This window comes from Lissotriton vulgaris, chromosome 1_1 (genome assembly GCF_964263255.1).
Source record: "Lissotriton vulgaris chromosome 1_1, aLisVul1.2, whole genome shotgun sequence".
Classification (NCBI taxonomy): domain Eukaryota; kingdom Metazoa; phylum Chordata; class Amphibia; order Caudata; family Salamandridae; genus Lissotriton; species Lissotriton vulgaris.
The window spans coordinates 649,343,081-649,362,499 of record NC_141685.1 but is presented as its reverse complement, the minus strand read 5'-3'; positions in this window follow the sequence as shown (position 1 = coordinate 649,362,499).

The following is a 19,419-nucleotide window of genomic DNA, read 5'->3' as shown; positions in this document are numbered from 1 at the left end:
TAGTGGAGCCGCCGGGCTTTGTGAGGCGGAGTCGGCGGAGGAGGCGTGAGCGGAACCAGTGCTTGCCTGCGCAGCTCAGCCTCGGCTGAATTAACCACGAGGGTGTGTACGGGGGCTAGGCGCCAGCAGCGGAGACGTCCTTAGACGGGGGGAAATTGGTAATTAACCTTTTCCCCACGCCAGCGCCGAGTAAGCAGCTTGCTGGGCGTGGAGTTGTGAACTTGGCAATTTGAGCTATTGAGGAACCCCAGAGCAGCAGCGACGCGTGGAGACTGGGAAAGCATCGTCTCCACGCTACAGTAAGGAGAACGTGGGGGTAGCTTTAACTCTGATCATTGCCCTCAGCTGTGTAGAAGAGGTGGGGCCTGCTGAGTAGAAAAAGGATAACAGTTCCTCTTAGAGACTGCTAATGCCCATGTGAAATTCTTGTGGATTTGAACCCTCACAGTGACTGCTTAGTTGTTAGGAGGGTGAGAGGAACTGTGGGAGGAAGATTAAGGGCACCTTATGGAGCTAAAGGTAATTAATGCTGGAGTCCAATTACACATTCCAGGAGTATTCACAGATTGAATGTAGAATATTAATGTTGGTGACTGATTCAATGTTTTATTGATAATAATTATTGAAACAGGTTAACATCTCTGGAAGTGGAACTACTGATTTGAAGACATCTAAGTGTAATGTACTGAAGAAGCTAATTGATAATTTGCTTAGCAGTTTAAAAGATATAATTGCTATTTCTAAGATAAACTGAAATGTCCTAAGCTGTATATTTGGAAACCGAAGAGCAGAGAAAGATTATTTTCATAAAGCAGTACTTATTTTTCCATATTTTGGTGTAGCGTTATTTTTGTGTGTTATTGCGTGGATTTACTATTGAATGGTTTGCAACCTTCACACTTGTTCCTTTAGAATTGCATGTCTTACCCCTAGGCCAGGCTACCCTAGGTGACCTGACATCGCAGGTTCTAACACTCTCCCTCTAACCCAAATTGTTTCTCATATGAACGGTTCACCCCAAAATACAACCAATCAGTTATTTCACCTCCATCGTAAATAACATAGAGCCTTCAGTTTGAATGGTTCACAGTGAGACAGAGCCATAATTCGAAAAGTATCTCATAATCCTGATGGTCTTTGGAAAAAAGGTTTGGTAGAACAAAAAACCATGAACAAGATATCATAGCTTCCTGAGGCTGTATCCAGTCAAAGGAAATCCCTCTGATGCTCACACCAGAGGAATTCCATTCCCCCAGTGCCAGTACTTCCTGCACACAAAAACTGATGCAGAGCACTGCATGTAGCAGTCCTCTCTACCTAACTGGTTAAAGAAATACGTCAACTTACATCATCTATAGAATAGCATGCCATTACACACCTTCATAGGTTTCTGGAATGTTAGAAAGTGGACATAATCACATTCACCCATTATACATTAACTGAAGGCAGACATGTTAAAAAAAGTATAGTATCAGGAATGGGACAGCAAGAAACACCTAGGGCCAGATTCTGAGAATCTGGCCCTTTGCGAGTGCGATTTTTGCATTTGGGATTCAACATCCCAAATGCAAAAATCGCTATTTGCTAATTCGCATATTTGCGAGGATTTACATTTAAGGAATCTCTATTTGAGATTCCTTAAATGTAATTCATCATCCATATTACAATTGCGAAATCGCAATTTCGGCCCGCAATTTACCGCGAGGTCAAACCTCGCGGTAAATTGCGAAAACTCCGAAAAATGCATTTAAATGCATTTTTCTGAGTTGCATGTTACACACACACATGTCCTTTGGACATGTGTGTGTGCAACACCTGTGTTAATTTCCATGCAGGGGTGCTACAGGGTGTCCTTTGGACACCCCTGGCACCCTTGTACTCGCAATCTCATTTGCGATTAGCTAATTGCTAATCGCAAATGAGGAATGACTCCCCATGCATTCCTATGGGCCTTTTGGCCCATAGGAATGCATGGGGAGTTATTCCTTATTTGCGATTAGCAATTAGCTAATCGCAAATAAGGAATCAGTGGGAATCGCAATTACTATTGCGATTCCTACATGAATACCGTTTTGCGAGTCTCAAATAGCGATTCCTTATGATTCGCTATTTGAGCCTCGCAAAACGGCCCGTTCATGAATCAGGCTGCTAGTGATTATGGATACTCCTAGTGCTAAAGGCTAAAAGTATACAGTATACAATGAAGAACAACCAGCTCCCATGACCTGCAAATCACAATTATATTGAGGAGTAGAGGAGCAAATTACTCTGTCTGAGAAAACTCTCATGACTGTGCAGGAAGCCGTTTTTAAGGAACGTCCTCCAGCACAGTGCAAAGTGATTATAATAGATTCCCCTACACTACACCTCACTACACTACACTACAGAGAGTTATGGAAAGATTTATTCCTAATGCCCATACACTACTCTTGAGCTGAGTGCAGTAGACCTTGACACAATATTCTAATAATATAAAAGTTGAGTATGATACTCAGAATACAGACATTTCTACAAGGTCAACAGGATAAATCACAAAATCCATGTATCCTACCATACATGACTATAATGGCATATTCTCCACAGGCACCTTCACAGAAAATGGATACAATAAAGGGAAAGCCAAAAACAGGTCATGCACGGCATGGACTTAAATGTCCATGCAGTCCAGGAACAGGTGTGCATGACACAGGGGGCGCATATTGTGCCCCCCTCCCCCCTGTGTGCATCCACATGCGAGTGGGCATACATGGGCCTGCAGTGCCACCTTTTTTCCCCTCCCCCACGGTGTTCATGGAGGAAGAACCTCCATGACACCTCCAGTGGAGAGGAAAGCATATTGTGGCCTCCTGACCACAGCAACACTGCCAGGGAATGGTTGTTTGCTGAAGGCAGCAGCGTAGCTGTGGCAGTCTGATCACTTGAAATATAATAAGGCAGTCTGAAGACTGCCACCACTGCGTCGCCAGTAATCCGTCCCTAAGTAATTCAAATGGACAGACAGCTAAAATGTATGCACTACTCCTTGCCCAAACGAAGGCTGATCTGTTACTTCCTAGATTCTCAATGACAGCTTTATCAAAAAATCGCCCTGATTCAAAGGCTCCAAAAGTTATGCAAACCAGAATGAACTTTTGATTTGTTATTTACTTTTCAGTGCAAAACTTTTATTGTGCTGGAAATTTGCCTGCTATCAACGCAAATTAGTGCTTTGCATTACGTTGTATTACTTTGCTTTAACGGAGTGTCCCATGGTGGTAAATGGTTATTTCTACACTATTGACCATCATTTTTGGTGGAAAGCTGTATGTACTATAATTAGGAGAGAGAGAATTGTGCCAAAGAATAACTCTTTCTCAAAGCACGTATTAACTTGAATACATGTATTAATTACTCCAGACTTTTCTAACTTAACATGTGTGTTAGCTGTAGCTCCAGTCTCTGCTGGGCTGGGCTTTCTATCTGCTGCGGCTGTTGACGTGCTCAGCCAATCACCCAGCCCCTGCTGCAGTGGGGTAGCTGTTGCCTGATTTCCTTGGGGCTGATTGTTCGATGTATTCGGAGATGAGGATTCTGATGGGGCTATCATGACACTATTCCTTTTTGCTTGTGATATAGTCTTAGGCAGCACTAGTCAGTCCTGTGGTTTCTTCGGTAGCAATAGTGGCATTCTCTGTGATCTGATGACTTCCAGCCTCTCTGCCTTCTGTTGATAGCACTCTGTTGGAACCCTCTGAGGCTCCGTAGCTGAGTCTTCAAGACAGAGGGGGTCTTGAGGGAGATTTTGCCTTTTTCTTCATCCTTCCATGGGGCCACTGCGTGGGGATTTGGATAGTGGTCTCTTTCTTAGGCCCCCTGGATTTCCCTCAAGTGACAGGTGGTGACGCTTCCTTGGAGTGTTGTGTCATCAGTTGGGCATGCCAAATTTCCTACAGAAGTCACTGGCGTGGGTACGATTTTTGGTAACACGTAGCAGGTTTCCGGTGCAGGGAATGCACTGTGTGGCAATGGCTAACTTGTTTGTGCCACTTCCCCACTTTTGGAGGTACCAGGGTGGTGACAGGCTGAACTGGGTAACCCTGGGCCTGAGCATGGTCTAGTTGCTTCCACCATCGTCCCGATGCTATGAGCCTACTCTCCACCTAGCATCAGGGCATTCAGTAGGCATTTGGATGTCGTAGTCCTAAGTCTCCTGCCCCTTGCACATATTACAAGCTATCCTTTTTTTTCGCAGCTTCTACCAAGAGGGGTGTGTGCTAATTTTCATAGCTCTAAAAGGATTCCCGTGTATTCCAGGACTGCTACCTTGAAGGATGCACGACAAACTGGGATCACTCTGGCTTGTATCCATTTGGTATGTGGGTGTTTGCTGGCTGTTGCTCTAGAAGCGGGGTTCTTGGGGAAGAGTAGGCTATAGTTCCATTCTCTGTGACCTAGATGGACATTCTTAGCTTGTACAGAAGGTTTCATCCTAGTTTATTGGTCTGGGAGTAAGGATAGTACAATCATTGTTCCCTTATCCTACCCGCCCCTATCAAGAGGTTCTGTGAGGGAAACCTTGGCCATTGACCCTGAGATTCCCTGTATCTTGGCAGTGGTCTTTGATATGGTGGATGGTCCTTCCAGCAAACATGACCTTGCTGCCTCCATGTCTGTCAGAACCTGGTATAGTGTCTCACTTATTAGTATCATTACAACAGGGCCCACCTACTTGCCATCAAGAGTGGACAGTGGGGTGTGTGTGTCTTTGGGTACCTGGGTGGCCTCTGGTGTGAGCTCCCTGTTCTTCCCCTGAGTTGGTTGGTCTGATGGTCCCCCTAATCTAGGTCTGGTGGCTTGCTGCCTGGTAGGGGACCCACCGGCCCCCTCGACAAGTGGATTGGTGAAACCCAGTGCAGGAGTGGCTGGGATGGCATGCATCAGAGAAAGCCCTTCTCTGTCATTGTATGGTTGGGGAGGTGCAGACACCTCTCTTTCAGGCTTGAGGGTTGCCTTAGGGGACGGGGCCACTTTGAAGATGGCACATAGTTCTAATAGGGCCTCTTGTTTACCCTCTTATGGCCTACATATCTGGCCTGTATGTGTTCTTTGTGTGTGCTATTATTTTGGTATTGAATGTTCCCCCCTCAGGCCAGGGGAATGCGTACGCCTTGGTATGGGTGTGCCACTCACAGCGGTGATCTTCTGGCTTCCGAGCCTGTGTGGTGAACCTAGCTTGAATGTGGTCTAGTGGTGTCTCCATGTTGGATTAGGAGACTTGTTAATGAGCTTATACTTTTAACTTTCTCAAGTTTTAAATAATTGCAAATTGACCGGAAACAATCCGCTGATTATGAGCTCTATTTTAAAAAAACAACAAATCACCTAAAAACGCATAACAATTGACAAAGACAATGCAATGAAATAGTAGCAACTTGTAAGAAGGTGCAATGGTTATTTAAGGACAGTACAAGTTGATTTTTAGCAGGAAATATGGAATTCTGACTTATGGGAAAAAAAATATTTTTTCATAAACTAACAGGACATAAAATGTAAACATGAAATACAGTTACAAAATCAAACAGCACCACACCATCAACAATGCATGAATGGAAAAATCCTTAAAGAAACCAAAAGAGAAAAATTGACACAAAAAAGACAATAATTTCACCCCATATCACACACAGGGCGTCATGCATACTATCTGTATAGCGCTCAGTGGTACAATAAAAAAAAAAATACCTCTTCACTTCTTTCAGACACTGTCAGTCTTAAGAAACTGATAGTCCCTAAGAAAACTCCCTTAACTTACAAATAAGATAAAGGCAGTGACCCTATATAGCACACTCTGGCCCCAAGTGTACTGGCTGTGTAATGATCAGTGGTTCAAGCAGAATAAATAAGACCATCTGAGCAACGCTAAGCTGCCCAAGTGAGAGTAAATAAGAAACCCTACATCACACCTAGAGCCAACACGTACCATCTGTGTAAAGCTCAGAGGTCTGAGCGAACTAAACTTAAAACTACCTACACCTTCTCTAGTGTGCTGACTAGGGAAAAAAGTGATTTACGCACTTGTCCTAGTTTGACATATGCCACATGACTGGACTAAGGATCAGATTTAGTCTCTTACCCTGTAACAGCGTACTCTGGAGGCACCTCTGTCCCATGAATTCAGCAGAACATTTAATAAATTGTGGTGTATGCTCAATGATCTTCTTGCACAGATGTGCATCTGTTCTGGCAGGTATCCTTGTCCTGCGGCAGTACTCATGCTCGATGAACTAATCTCTCCTATCTGTCCCACCAAAATGTTGCTTGGATATGAATCCGCCTTCTAAAAAATAAAAGACAATAGGCATTTGGCAAAACAGGAACAAGCTAGTTCAATCAAACACAGTGGCTGGGAGAGCATCAACAGAGTTGTGTCTGATGACAGTCTCAATGTACAGAATGATGGCCGTTAATATATATAGCTATTGAGGTGCAATAAAAAGATGTCAAATTCTTGTGAAGCATGTAGTTCCTGGCTTAGTCATGAACCATAAATACAACCAACTTAGAACGGGGACACAGGTGGCTCACGCCGTCTTGGAGAACTAGTGTGGGCCAGGGTGTATGTGTCCAGATGTCCAGCATGGGGAGCATGTAATCACTGTGTGTGGTGTGCAGGCTGTCTTCTGATTGGATGAATGATCCTAACTACATGTGGCGTCTGACTTTGTGGTATTTTGGGAAAACGTGCCTTTGGCCAAAAGTGTTTTATTGGGATCAGTCTCCTCGGATCACTTAGTGATGTAACTGCCTATCTGGGTGACCTGACCTCAGGACACCCCCACGCCGCATGGCCCACCAGCTGTAGGCAGGTCTGTGCCCCAGCAACTCAGGTCCGCCCTTGACCTCGGTACCCCCTCGCTGCTGCTGCTCGTTCTTCCCTCCGTTTTGCCCACCTGTGCCTCTGTTTTGTTTTTGTTTTGTTTTGTTTTTGTATTTGCACTGTAATTCTCTATTTTTGTCAGTAGGTTTAGCGTTTTTGCTGCTGGTTCCCCTGGTGTGACCCCCCTCCGCTCCCCGCTTCCCGCCGCTGCTCCATCGCGGTCCCACCCCCTTTTTTCCTGTGTCCCCACTGGCCGCTGCGCTCCCGCCTCCTAGCTGATCCTCCCTCCCACTTGGCCTTAAATGGAGTCCGCACGGCGCAGGTGAGTGTGACCTGACCTCAGGACACCCCCACACCGCACGGCCCACCAGCTGTAGGTGAGTCTGTGCCCCAGCACGTCAGGTCCACCCTTGACCTCGGTGCCCCCTCGCTGCTGCTGCTCGTTCTTCCCTCCGTTTTGCCCTCCTGTGCCTCTGTTTTTGTTTTGTTTTGTTTTTGTATTTGCACTGTAATTCTCTATTTTTGTCAGTAGGTTTAGCGTTTTTGCCGCTGGTTCCCCTGGTGTGACCCCCCCTCCGCTCCCCGCTTCCTGCCGCTGCTCCATTGCGGCTCCGCCCCCTTTTCTTTCTGTGTCCCCACTGAGCGCCCCGCTCCCGCCTCCCAGCTGATCATCCCTCCCACTTGGCCTTAAATGGAGACCGCGCGGCGCAGGTGAGTGTAACCTGACCTCAGGACACCCCCACGCCACAGGGCCCACCAGCTGTAGGCGAGTCTGTGCCCGAGCACCTCAGGTCCGCCCTTGACCATGGTGCCCCCTCGCTGCTGCTGCTCGTTCTTCCCTCCGTTATGTCCTCCTGTGCCTGTTTTGTTTTCGTTTTGTTTTTGTATATGCACTGTAATTCTCTATTTTTGTCAGTAGGTTTAGCTGTTTTGCCGCTGGTTTCCCTGGTGTGACCCTCCCTCCGCTCCCCGCTGCTGCTCCATCGCGGTACCGCCCCCTTTTCTTTCTGTGTCCCCACTGGCCGCCCCGCTCCCGCCTCCCAGCTGATCCTCCCTCCCACTTCGCCTTAAATGGAGACCGCGCGTACGCACAGCGGTCACGCGCAGCGGGCGCGCTGATTGTGCAACAAAGGCAAGCCCGTCTATGCCCGTCCGCGCCCCCAGCACCAGAGCCCCTGGTCCTCGTCGATGCCAGCGCACCGGATGAACCTACAATGCCGCAACCCTCCACGCACTCAACGCCGGCCGGAACCCCGCCTGCTACCAAGCCACCCCGAAACACACCCACGGACCCTTCACCTGCCAAGTCTGCCAATTCACCTGCCCCTGAAGCTGCACCGCACCCGCCAAGCCGAGCACCAGCAACAGCCACCTCAAGTGCATCCTGCTCAACACCCGCTCCGTTCACAGGCACGCCGTCGAACTCTGGAACCTCCTCAACTAAACATCTCCAGACGTCGCCTTCCTCACTGAAACATTGATGAATGCCTCCTCAGCACCCGGCATAGCCATAGCCATCCCGGAGGGTTACAAGATCATCCGGAGGTAACGCGTCAACCAAACTGGAGGAGGCATCGCCATCATCCATAAGAACACCATCCGCATCACCCAACTCCGACGTCACCCTCACCGCCGCCAAGCACCTACACTTCCAGATACACACCGACCCCAAGACCACCCTCAGAGGCACCCTCATCTACAGACCCCAGGGACCTTGCACACAATTCAACGAAGCCATCGCCGACTTCATCAGTCAGCACACCCTCACCTCCACAGGCTTCATCCTCCTAGGGGACATCAACTTCCACCTGGAGAACAACAAGGACTGCAACACCGCCGCCCTACTGGAGAACCTTACCAACCTTGGATTCAAGCAACTGGTGAACACCCCCATCCACTACGCCGGCCACACGCTCGACCCCATCTTCTCCTCCAGCAAGCACATCTCCTTCAGCCACTCAAACGGACTACACTGGACAGACCGCAGCTGCGTCCACTTCAGCTTCAGGAGAACCACGACCCACCCCCATCCGCAACAGGTTCCCCACAGAAGTTAGAGCAAGATCACCACCGACCAACTCACCACCACCCTCAGCCAGAACCCGCCTACCAACACGACGGACTCCAACGAAGCAGCCCGCAACATCACACAGTGGCTCATCAACTGCTCTGACAAACTCACACCACTGAAGAATCCTCCCAGCAGACCCGGCAGCAGAAAAGCCTTGTGGTTTACCAACGAACTCGAAAACTCCAGGAAAACCTGCCGCGCCCTCGAGAAAGCCTGGCGCTAAAACCAGACAGCAGAACACATGACCGCCTTCAAGAACGCCACCCAAAAACACCACCAGCTGATCCGCACCACCAAGAAGGCAACATTCAAAGAACGACTGGACAACAACACCCGCAACAGCAAGGAACTCTTCAGCATCGTTAAAGAATTCTCCAACCCCACCGCCTGCAACAATGACATCAAACCCTCGCAAGACCTCTGTGACTCACTCGCCTCATTCTTCCACCGCAAGATCGCCGATATACACAACAGCTTCGGCGCACAGAACACAGACCCAAACACCGAACCAACGCCCCCCACCACCACCATCTGCACCTGGACCCTGGTCAGCACCGAAGACACCACCCGCCTGATGAACACCATATACTCCGGCTCCCCTACCGACCCTTGCCCACACTGCATCTTCAACAAAGCCGACTCCATCATCGCACCCCAACTCCGGAACATCATCAACAGCTCCTTCGCATCCGCCACCTTCCCGAAGAGCTGGAAACATGCCGAGTTGAGCGCCCTCCTGAAGAAACCCAATGCGGACCCCACGGACCTCAAGAACCTCCGCCCCATCTTGCTCCTCCCCTTTCGAGCCAAAGTCATCAAGAAAACCGTCAACAGACAACTCTCCGCCTTCCTTGAGACCAACGGATCCCTCGATCCCTCACAGTCCAGCTTCCGAGCAAATCAAAGCACCGAGACCGCCCTCATCGCAGCCACCAACGACATCAGGTCCCTGCTTGACAACGGGGAAACTGCCGCCCTAATCCTCCTGGACCTCTCAGCAGCCTTCGATACCGTATGCCACCACACCCTGATACAGCACCTCAGCAACACCGGAATCCAAGGAGCGGCCCTGGAGTGGATCATCTCGTTCCTCAACAGAAGAATGCAGAGAGTCCGCCTCCCCCCGTTTCGCTCCTCGGCCACCGAAGTCATCTGCGGCGTTCCGCAAGGATCCTCACTCAGCCCCACCCTCTTCAACGTCTACATGAGCCCTCTCGCAGCCACCGCACGCCAACACAACCTCAACATCATCTCCTATGCCGATGACACCCAGCTGATCCTCTCCCTCACCAATGACCCCGCCTCCGCCAAAGCCAACCTCCAGGAAAGAATGAAAGTTGTCGCGGAATGGATGAAGATCAGCTGGCTGAAACTGAACTCAGACAAGACGGAAGTCCTCATCCTCGGACCATCTCCCTCCACCTGGGAAGGCTCCTGATGGCCCTCCGCCCTGGGAACCGCACCCAAGCCAATGGACCACGCACGCAACCTAGGCTTCCTCCTGGACTCCTCCCTCACGGTGACCAAGCAAGTCAACGCCGTCTCCTCATCCTGCTTTAACACCCTGCGCATGCTCCAAAAGATCTTCCGATGGATCCTCACCGAAACCAGGAAGACGGTTACCCAAGCCCTCGTCACCAGCTGTCTGGACTACGGGAACACCCTCTACGCTGGAACCACAGCCAAACTACAGAAAAGACTCCAGCGCATTCAGAACGCCTCAGCACGACTCATCCTAGACATCCCTCGCCACAGCCACATCTCTGCCCACCTGAAAGACCTGCACTGTCTCCCCGTCAGCAAGAGGATCACGTTCAGACTCCTCACCCACGTACACAAGGCTCTCCACAACACGGGCCCGAAGTACCTCAACAGCCGACTTACATTCTACACACCCACCCGCCAACTCCGCTCCGCCAGCCTCGCCCTCGCCTCCATCCCACGAATCCGCAAATCCACCGTCTGAGGAAGATCCTTCTCCTACCTGGCAGCCAAGACATGGAACTCCCTCCCCACTCACCTACGGCTGACCCTGGACCATCTCTCTTTCAGGAAACAACTCAAGACCTGGCTGTTCGAGCAGTAGCGCCCCCCCTCAGCGCCTTGAGACCCTAACGGGTGAGTAGCGTGCTATACAAATTTTGTTGATTGATTGATTGATTGATTGATTGATTGATTGATTGATCAGGGTTTTCCCTATTTGCATGTTTGTCTTCGGCTCAGTGTAACTCAAACTGTGACCCATCAATAGGTAGGCTTGGGTTTGGGTCACAGGGCCTTTCTGACCATGGATCTCGGACTCGAGGTTGATGGGAAGGTCATCTTGAGTTATTGTTATTGTTAACTGGGATATATATAGAGCTCATATTCACCCACAGGTCGCTTAGCACTATGAGAGAGAGACTAAACCTCACTATGATCATCATGTACATGCAACAGACTTAGCCTAGGTTGTGCCCCAGGCCCCGGTGCTTCAGCAAAAAGAAGCGTCTTAAGTTTTTTCCTAAATGGGAGGAGGGTAGTTTCCTTGTTGTTCTGACCTACTACACATTATAAGAGCTTATACTTCAAATTTGGGCAGACTGAACTCTAGTTATATATTAACGTGGCAACTACATTTTAGCTTTTCGACATTGGAAAGTGTTTCGAAGTCCTACTCCGCAACCGAAAAATAAAAGTGTCTGGCTCATCACTATTGCTGTGGTATATCCCATACTATTGAGGGATCCCAATGATTTATGCTACGATTCTCTCAACTGTTTTTCGAGTCTTGAAGAAGTCATTTATAGGACGAAACACGTGTCGGCTGTCTGCATCAACAACATTCACTATTTGTCAATATAATCAAGATTATCTTTGTTTTCTTGCTTTTTTATACTTGGATGACTACTGTTTTCACTAGATACACAGAATGGTATTATGTTTATTATTAAAATAACTGACAACAAGGTCAGTAGTGAAACTTGATAGTGGTTTGTGCTCAGTAACAAATTAATTGCTTTCCATTATATTTATACAGATATAAGCGCATGTAGTTATTATTCCCATGCATGGTAAATAGAGATCTTATCCACTTCTTAAAAGCTGACTAGTAAAGCAGAACAACATTTTTAATGACCTCTATTTCTAAAAACAAGAATTCATAGGTTCTTAAAATACCAAACGGTGCGTCTGTTACTTGCTTGCCTTTTCACGTTCAAAAGCACCAAATGGCGGTACCTAGTTTGTGTTTATGTCTTTGTTATACCTTTATTGATTGCACAATGAATGATGACACTACATAAGTGTATTCCCTCAGTGATTTCCATATATTGAAGGAATTTGCTATTCTCCCATTCTCTCCTCCTTTAATACAAGCTGTGCAAAATCATTCAGTGCTGTGTTTCTCTATGAATACAATGTCTGCAGATGGCACGCTTGTTAGAAAGACCCTACATTGTTGGAAATGTCACTGCGAACTGCTTACAGGTCAAAACTATACCAGTGATCTACAAAATAGAGTAACAAAAAAGATCGGTAGTGGTGCTTCCAAAATGGAAAAAACGCAAATACATAAATTATTTCTAATTAGACAATCGTACTGGATTTGTATTGTAAAAATAGAATCTTAAATTTAAGACGGAGTGCTACATAGACCACTGTCACTCACTACCAGAAGAGACTGCTGCCCATCAGAGATTGGCAATTATATTGCTACAAAGAGAGGGGTCAAAGAGAGCACAATCCTTAAGCACAAATAAGTTTAAATGACTAATTAGTCAAACTGTACTTGAAGGACAGTCAAATTATAAATATCATATAGTGTTCATATTCGAACAGGACAGAAGCGATCGTTTCTGAATCTACTTATTAGATATCATGACTCAGACAACATGATATCTAATAAGTAGATTCAGAAACGATCGCTTGAAACGTATTGTAAGCAAGTGAATATTCTTTCACTGCAGATATCACGACCTTTTTCTGACTATTCTGGACACAAAGATACCAACAAACCTACATCATCATACAAGCTCTAATTATAAAGAAGAGCCTTAGCAGGTATGTTGCTCTTAAACCTCATGCATATACATGCAGATCATTATCAATAATCGCACTTTTTAATCTGAGGTGATATATACATTTGTGTAGATCCCTATAGTGAACTATTATCCAGCCGGAATTAGTGCCCAGTCTGAAGATCAGCCCTACACATTGTGTGTACTTAAGTGAGTGTTATATTGTGTCTTCCTACTGCACGAGTCAATGTTGGTGTAGAACCTCTTTGCCCTGTCTTAGAACAAATTTGATTTTAAAATTTGAGTTTAATTTATGGTAAGCCAGAGATTCATACCATGTTGGCTATATAAGAGAATATTCCAATCTAAGAGATAGTTCTTTTGATTGGTTAGAATAAAGATTGATCTATAGTCCCATCAATAGGATGTGATGCACACAGCACGATCGTTAGGTTATTTATGTAAATAGTGAGTTGATGATGTTATTGATTTGTGTCGATACATCAACTAATTGTATATAATTGTCTTTGTATAGGGGGTTTTTATTTGATGAAAAGTTAAGTCCTGATGATGGTCTTATAGATGACAACATACAAGACCGAAACGTCGACTAAAGACATCAACTCCTCAGCATTGTTTGCACCGAAGGATACCACGATATATTTATGATTTTGGTTGTCCTCATTCATTTATGGAGCTGATGTACTGTTATGAATTGACCAGTTAACACAGATATACTGCTTTCACTGACTTTTATTTGAAAGTTTTGTTCTATTTTCTGTCCCCATGAATTTTCTTTGTGATTGATTTCAATACAATCTATTTCAAACATAACCTTTTTTTGCTGTGTGCTTCTTCTCTTTATTGTATTGTATTACACTGAATATATTCACTTGAAAAGCTGTTGATTAATGTCAAAGTAATCCTGTGGATACATTGGGTTTACTTTTTTAATGAACCTATAACTGATAGACATTATACTTAAGTTAATCAATCAATGAACAAAATCCCTTGTAGCTACCTCTTACTTTAACTATCGCATGTGTTTGAGGAATGAGATTACATTATTATGCATCATGCTTAACGTCTCTGTGCAGATGCCATTTTACGTTGGGTTATCATCAGTGTTCAGGGACACACACGCATCACTATCAACTGTCTGTATTTGGTGGATTTGGAGCTGGTTGTGGAGGCTTTGTCAGATATTGCGAGGATGAACTGGGTGTCCTAGGCATAAGAGGTGATGGAGATGCCTTAATCTCTGATGACAATAGCAAGTGGTGTCATGTAAATGTTGAACAAGATAGGGCTGAGAGATGATTCTTGATGGAGTCTGCAGATCAAGTTTGTGGGCTCTGAAGTTAAGTGTGGGAGTCTGACTCTCTGTGTTCTTCCTGTGAGGAAGGATCATATCCATTTGAGTGCAGGACCTTGGATGCTTTTGCATGTAGTCTTTTGATGAGGCTGGAGTGTGACACATGGTTGAATGCAGCACAGAGGTTTAGTGGTATGAGTGTGGCAGTTTCTCCTTGGCATAGTAAGATCTTATCCATGGCAGCTGGAAGTGATGTCTCATTGCTGTGGTTACTGCAAAAGACAGATAGGGTGTGGTCAAGAAGGTTATGGAGTTCCACATGTTGGTGAGATGATGGTTGATTGAGTTATCTATCCCTTTTGCTGAGTACAATAGCAGGGTGATAGGGTGGAAGTTTAAAATCTTGTTGGGTTCTGCCAAAGGTTTGTTGAGGAAGGCCATTGTTGCCGTATTTTTCCTGTCTTTGGGGAAGATGACATAATTGATGCAGGAGTTGATGATGTACATGAAGAATTTGCTAATCAAAGGTCCTCCTAAGTTGTATATATGATTTTAACAGGGGTCTTTAGTGGATTTAGTGGCCTGATAGTGACGGTTTTCTTAATTGAAGTAGGGTCTATTAGATAGGCACTGGAGGTAAGTTATTAATGGTGTTCTTTGATCTCATTGTGAGATCTCTGGGGATTTTTTTAAATTATTTTGATAATTTAGGCAAACAATTAGTTCTATAGTCCTCAGTACCATGCCTGTCTGTCGATTTTATGACAAGCTCTGGGTTATTGGCAAGAAAAATTACAGTATCTCATTCCCTCTAATGTTATGGAATTGGTGCTTCTTATTCTTGTTTAACCACAGCTTGCTCAAAGGTGTTATATTTTGTGACATTTGCCATGGTAAGTTTGAAGTCAACCAGGAATAAGTTGATGTACTGTGATATTTTGATTAAGTGGTTTCTGTGGTCCTGGAGTAATGATTGAACATAAAGTCTGGATCTCAGCTGGTGAAATGAGGAAACATAGCTGCTGTGTGTGGTGATGTTGCCAGCCTTCTTCTGGTCTTCAGGTAATTATCAAAGTTCTCCTTGAAGCAGCCTATGTTAATGTCACTGATGTGAATTATCACTGCTATTAATATAGAAAGTTATCTTGTGTTTCTGTAGACATTAAAGTTTTCTGCTGCATACATTTTGATCCACAATAAAAATATTTGCTTGTTTGTGATGTTAAGGGTATTAACCCAAGTTTGTTACCTATCCTTGGGGACTTATTTTTATTGTCACTGCTTCAGTTTTTTTGCACTGAACATTTTATTCATTTATGGAGGGCTCTGGGCTTCTCCTTTTCATGGTAATAATGAAAGTATCCTTCACATTTTAGAGGTTGTTTACTAAGGGTTATATGTAGATAAACATTCTAGTCCAGATATTAATTATTTGATTTCAGGCTACACACATGCAAAGTAACACGTTGCCATGTAGGAGGATCTATACTGCGAAGGAATATGGTGCATTACCAAGATTACAAAATTGGATTAGGTGATGTCTAGAATGCCCATGTATGATTTGTCACAGTTCTGTCGATAGTGGGTGCCTCAGACACACAAAGCCTGATTCACAACTTACACTTTTGAGTAAGTTTACACTCTGGAGTAAGTCTCATAATTTCTGTATTCACCAACTCCAAGTTTAAACTTAATACTAAATTGTAAGAAACATGTCTGCACCCTCTAAGACTTGCACTTGGTATACTTTTGTGTGAATTGATGATGCCCCTCCCTAAATCCCTCCCTGATCCTCCCTAAACACCTCTTACTCCTTCCAAATCCCATCCCCTTTTTATTAAGTCTGCCCCTTGTTTAAGCCACTCGCCTCTGTCACTCATACATTTACTACTAAAACATGGGGCCTGATTAGATTTCAGTAGACGGGTTGCTCTGTCACAACGGTGACCAATATCCCATCCATTGAAATATTAATCCCATAGGATATTATGGGATTTATATTTCGGCTGACATGATATCCGTCAACATTGTGACAGAGTAACCCATCCGCCAAAATCTAAGTCAGGCCTAGAGACTGTACAGTCTGAGCAGATATCTCTGCACACATAAATATAGGTAACGTGCATGCCTAAAACTTTGTACATAGTTTGTGATTGCAATTTGTAGTATATTTTGTTTTACTACAAAACATAGAAAGTGCATTTTGTGAATCAGGCCCCATAGGGTTGAGGCTGGGCAGAAGCTCTTTTGCCAACTGTGCTCCAGAGAATTTAGGACTCTTGGAAGATGTTTTATTTCGAAAATGCAGTTCAAGGAAAAATGTTGCTTTTCAAAGTTGGGTCAGGTGGGTGAATCTTGCAAGAAATGACATCAAACCCTCGCAAGACCTCTGTGACTCACTCGCCTCATTCTTCCACCGCAAGATCGCCGATATACACAACAGCTTCGGCGCGCAGAACACAGACCCAAACACCGAACCAACGCCCCCCACCACCACCATCTGCACCTGGACCCTGGTCAGCACCGAAGACACCACCCGCCTGATGAACACCATATACTCCGGCTCCCCTACCGACCCTTGCCCACACTGCATCTTCAACAAAGCCGACTCCATCATCGCACCCCAACTCCGGAACATCATCAACAGCTCCTTCGCATCCGCCACCTTCCCGAAGAGCTGGAAACATGCCGAGTTGAGCGCCCTCCTGAAGAAACCCAATGCGGACCCCACGGACCTCAAGAACCTCCGCCCCATCTCGCTCCTCCCCTTTCGAGCCAAAGTCATCAAGAAAACCGTCAACAGACAACTCTCCGCCTTCCTTGAGACCAACGGATCCCTCGATCCCTCACAGTCCAGCTTCCGACTAAATCAAAGCACCGAGACCGCCCTCATCGCAGCCTTCGATACCGTATGCCACCACACCCTGATACAGCACCTCAGCAACACCGGAATCCAAGGAGCGGCCCTGGAGTGGATCATCTCGTTCCTCAACAGAAGAACGCAGAGAGTCCGCCTCCCCCCGTTTCGCTCCTCGGCCACCGAAGTCATCTGCGGCGTTCCGCAAGGATCCTCACTCAGCCCCACCCTCTTCAACGTCTACATGAGCCCTCTCGCAGCCACCGCACGCCAACACAACCTCAACATCATCTCCTACGCCGATGACACCCAGCTGATCCTCTCCCTCACCAATGACCCCGCCTCCGCCAAAGCCAACCTCCAGGAAAGAATGAAAGTTGTCGCGGAATGGATGAGGATCAGCTGGCTGAAACTGAACTCAGACAAGACGGAAGTCCTCATCCTCGGACCATCTCCCTCTACCTGGGAAGGCTCCTGATGGCCCTCCGCCCTAGGAACTGCACCCAAGCCAATGGACCACGCACGCAACCTAGGCTTCCTCCTGGACTCCTCCCTCACGGTGACCAAGCAAGTCAACGCCGTCTCCTCATCCTGCTTTAACACCCTGCGCATGCTCCAAAAGATCTTCCGATGGATCCTCACCGAAACCAGGAAGACGGTTACCCAAGCCCTCGTCACCAGCTGTCTGGACTACGGGAACACCCTCTACGCTGGAACCACAGCCAAACTACAGAAAAGACTCCAGCGCATTCAGAACGCCTCAGCACGACTCATCCTAGACATCCCTCGCCACAGCCACATCTCTGCCCACCTGAAAGACCTGCACTGTCTCCCCGTCAGCAAGAGGATCACGTTCAGACTCCTCACCCACGTACACAAGGCTCTCCACAACACGGGCCCGAAGTACCTCAACAGCCGACTTACATTCTACACACCCACCCGCCAACTCCGCTCCGCCAGCCTCGCCCTCGCCTCCATCCCACGAATCCGCAAATCCACCGTCTGAGGAAGATCCTTCTCCTACCTGGCAGCCAAGACATGGAACTCCCTCCCCGCTCACCTACGGCTGACCCTGGACCATCTCTCTTTCAGGAAACAACTCAAGACCTGGCTGTTCGAGCAGTAGCGCCCCCCCTCAGCGCCTTGAGACCCTAACGGGTGAGTAGCGTGCTATACAAATTTTGTTGATTGATTGATTGATTGATTGATTGATCAGGGTTTTCCCTATTTGCATGTTTGTCTTCGGCTCAGTGTAACTCAAACTGTGACCCATCAATAGGTAGGCTTGGGTTTGGGTCACAGGGCCTTTCTGACCATGGATCTCGGACTCGAGGTTGATGGGAAGGTCATCTTGAGTTATTGTTATTGTTAACTGGGATATATATAGAGCTCATATTCACCCACAGGTCGCTTAGCACTATGAGAGAGAGACTAAACCTCACTATGATCATCATGTACATGCAACAGACTTAGCCTAGGTTGTGCCCCAGGCCCCGGTGCTTCAGCAAAAAGAAGCGTCTTAAGTTTTTTCCTAAATGGGAGGAGGGTAGTTTCCTTGTTGTTCTGACCTACTACACATTATAAGAGCTTATACTTCAAATTTGGGCAGACTGAACTCTAGTTATATATTAACGTGGCAACTACATTTTAGCTTTTCGACATTGGAAAGTGTTTCGAAGTCCTACTCCGCAACCGAAAAATAAAAGTGTCTGGCTCATCACTATTGCTGTGGTATATCCCATACTATTGAGGGATCCCAATGATTTATGCTACGATTCTCTCAACTGTTTTTCGAGTCTTGAAGAAGTCATTTATAGGACGAAACACGTGTCGGCTGTCTGCATCAACAACATTCACTATTTGTCAATATAATCAAGATTATCTTTGTTTTCTTGCTTTTTTATACTTGGATGACTACTGTTTTCACTAGATACACAGAATGGTATTATGTTTATTATTAAAATAACTGACAACAAGGTCAGTAGTGAAACTTGATAGTGGTTTGTGCTCAGTAACAAATTAATTGCTTTCCATTATATTTATACAGATATAAGCGCATGTAGTTATTATTCCCATGCATGGTAAATAGAGATCTTATCCACTTCTTAAAAGCTGACTAGTAAAGCAGAACAACATTTTTAATGACCTCTATTTCTAAAAACAAGAATTCATAGGTTCTTAAAATACCAAACGGTGCGTCTGTTACTTGCTTGCCTTTTCACGTTCAAAAGCACCAAATGGCGGTACCTAGTTTGTGTTCATGTCTTTGTTATACCTTTATTGATTGCACAATGAATGATGACACTACATAAGTGTATTCCGTCA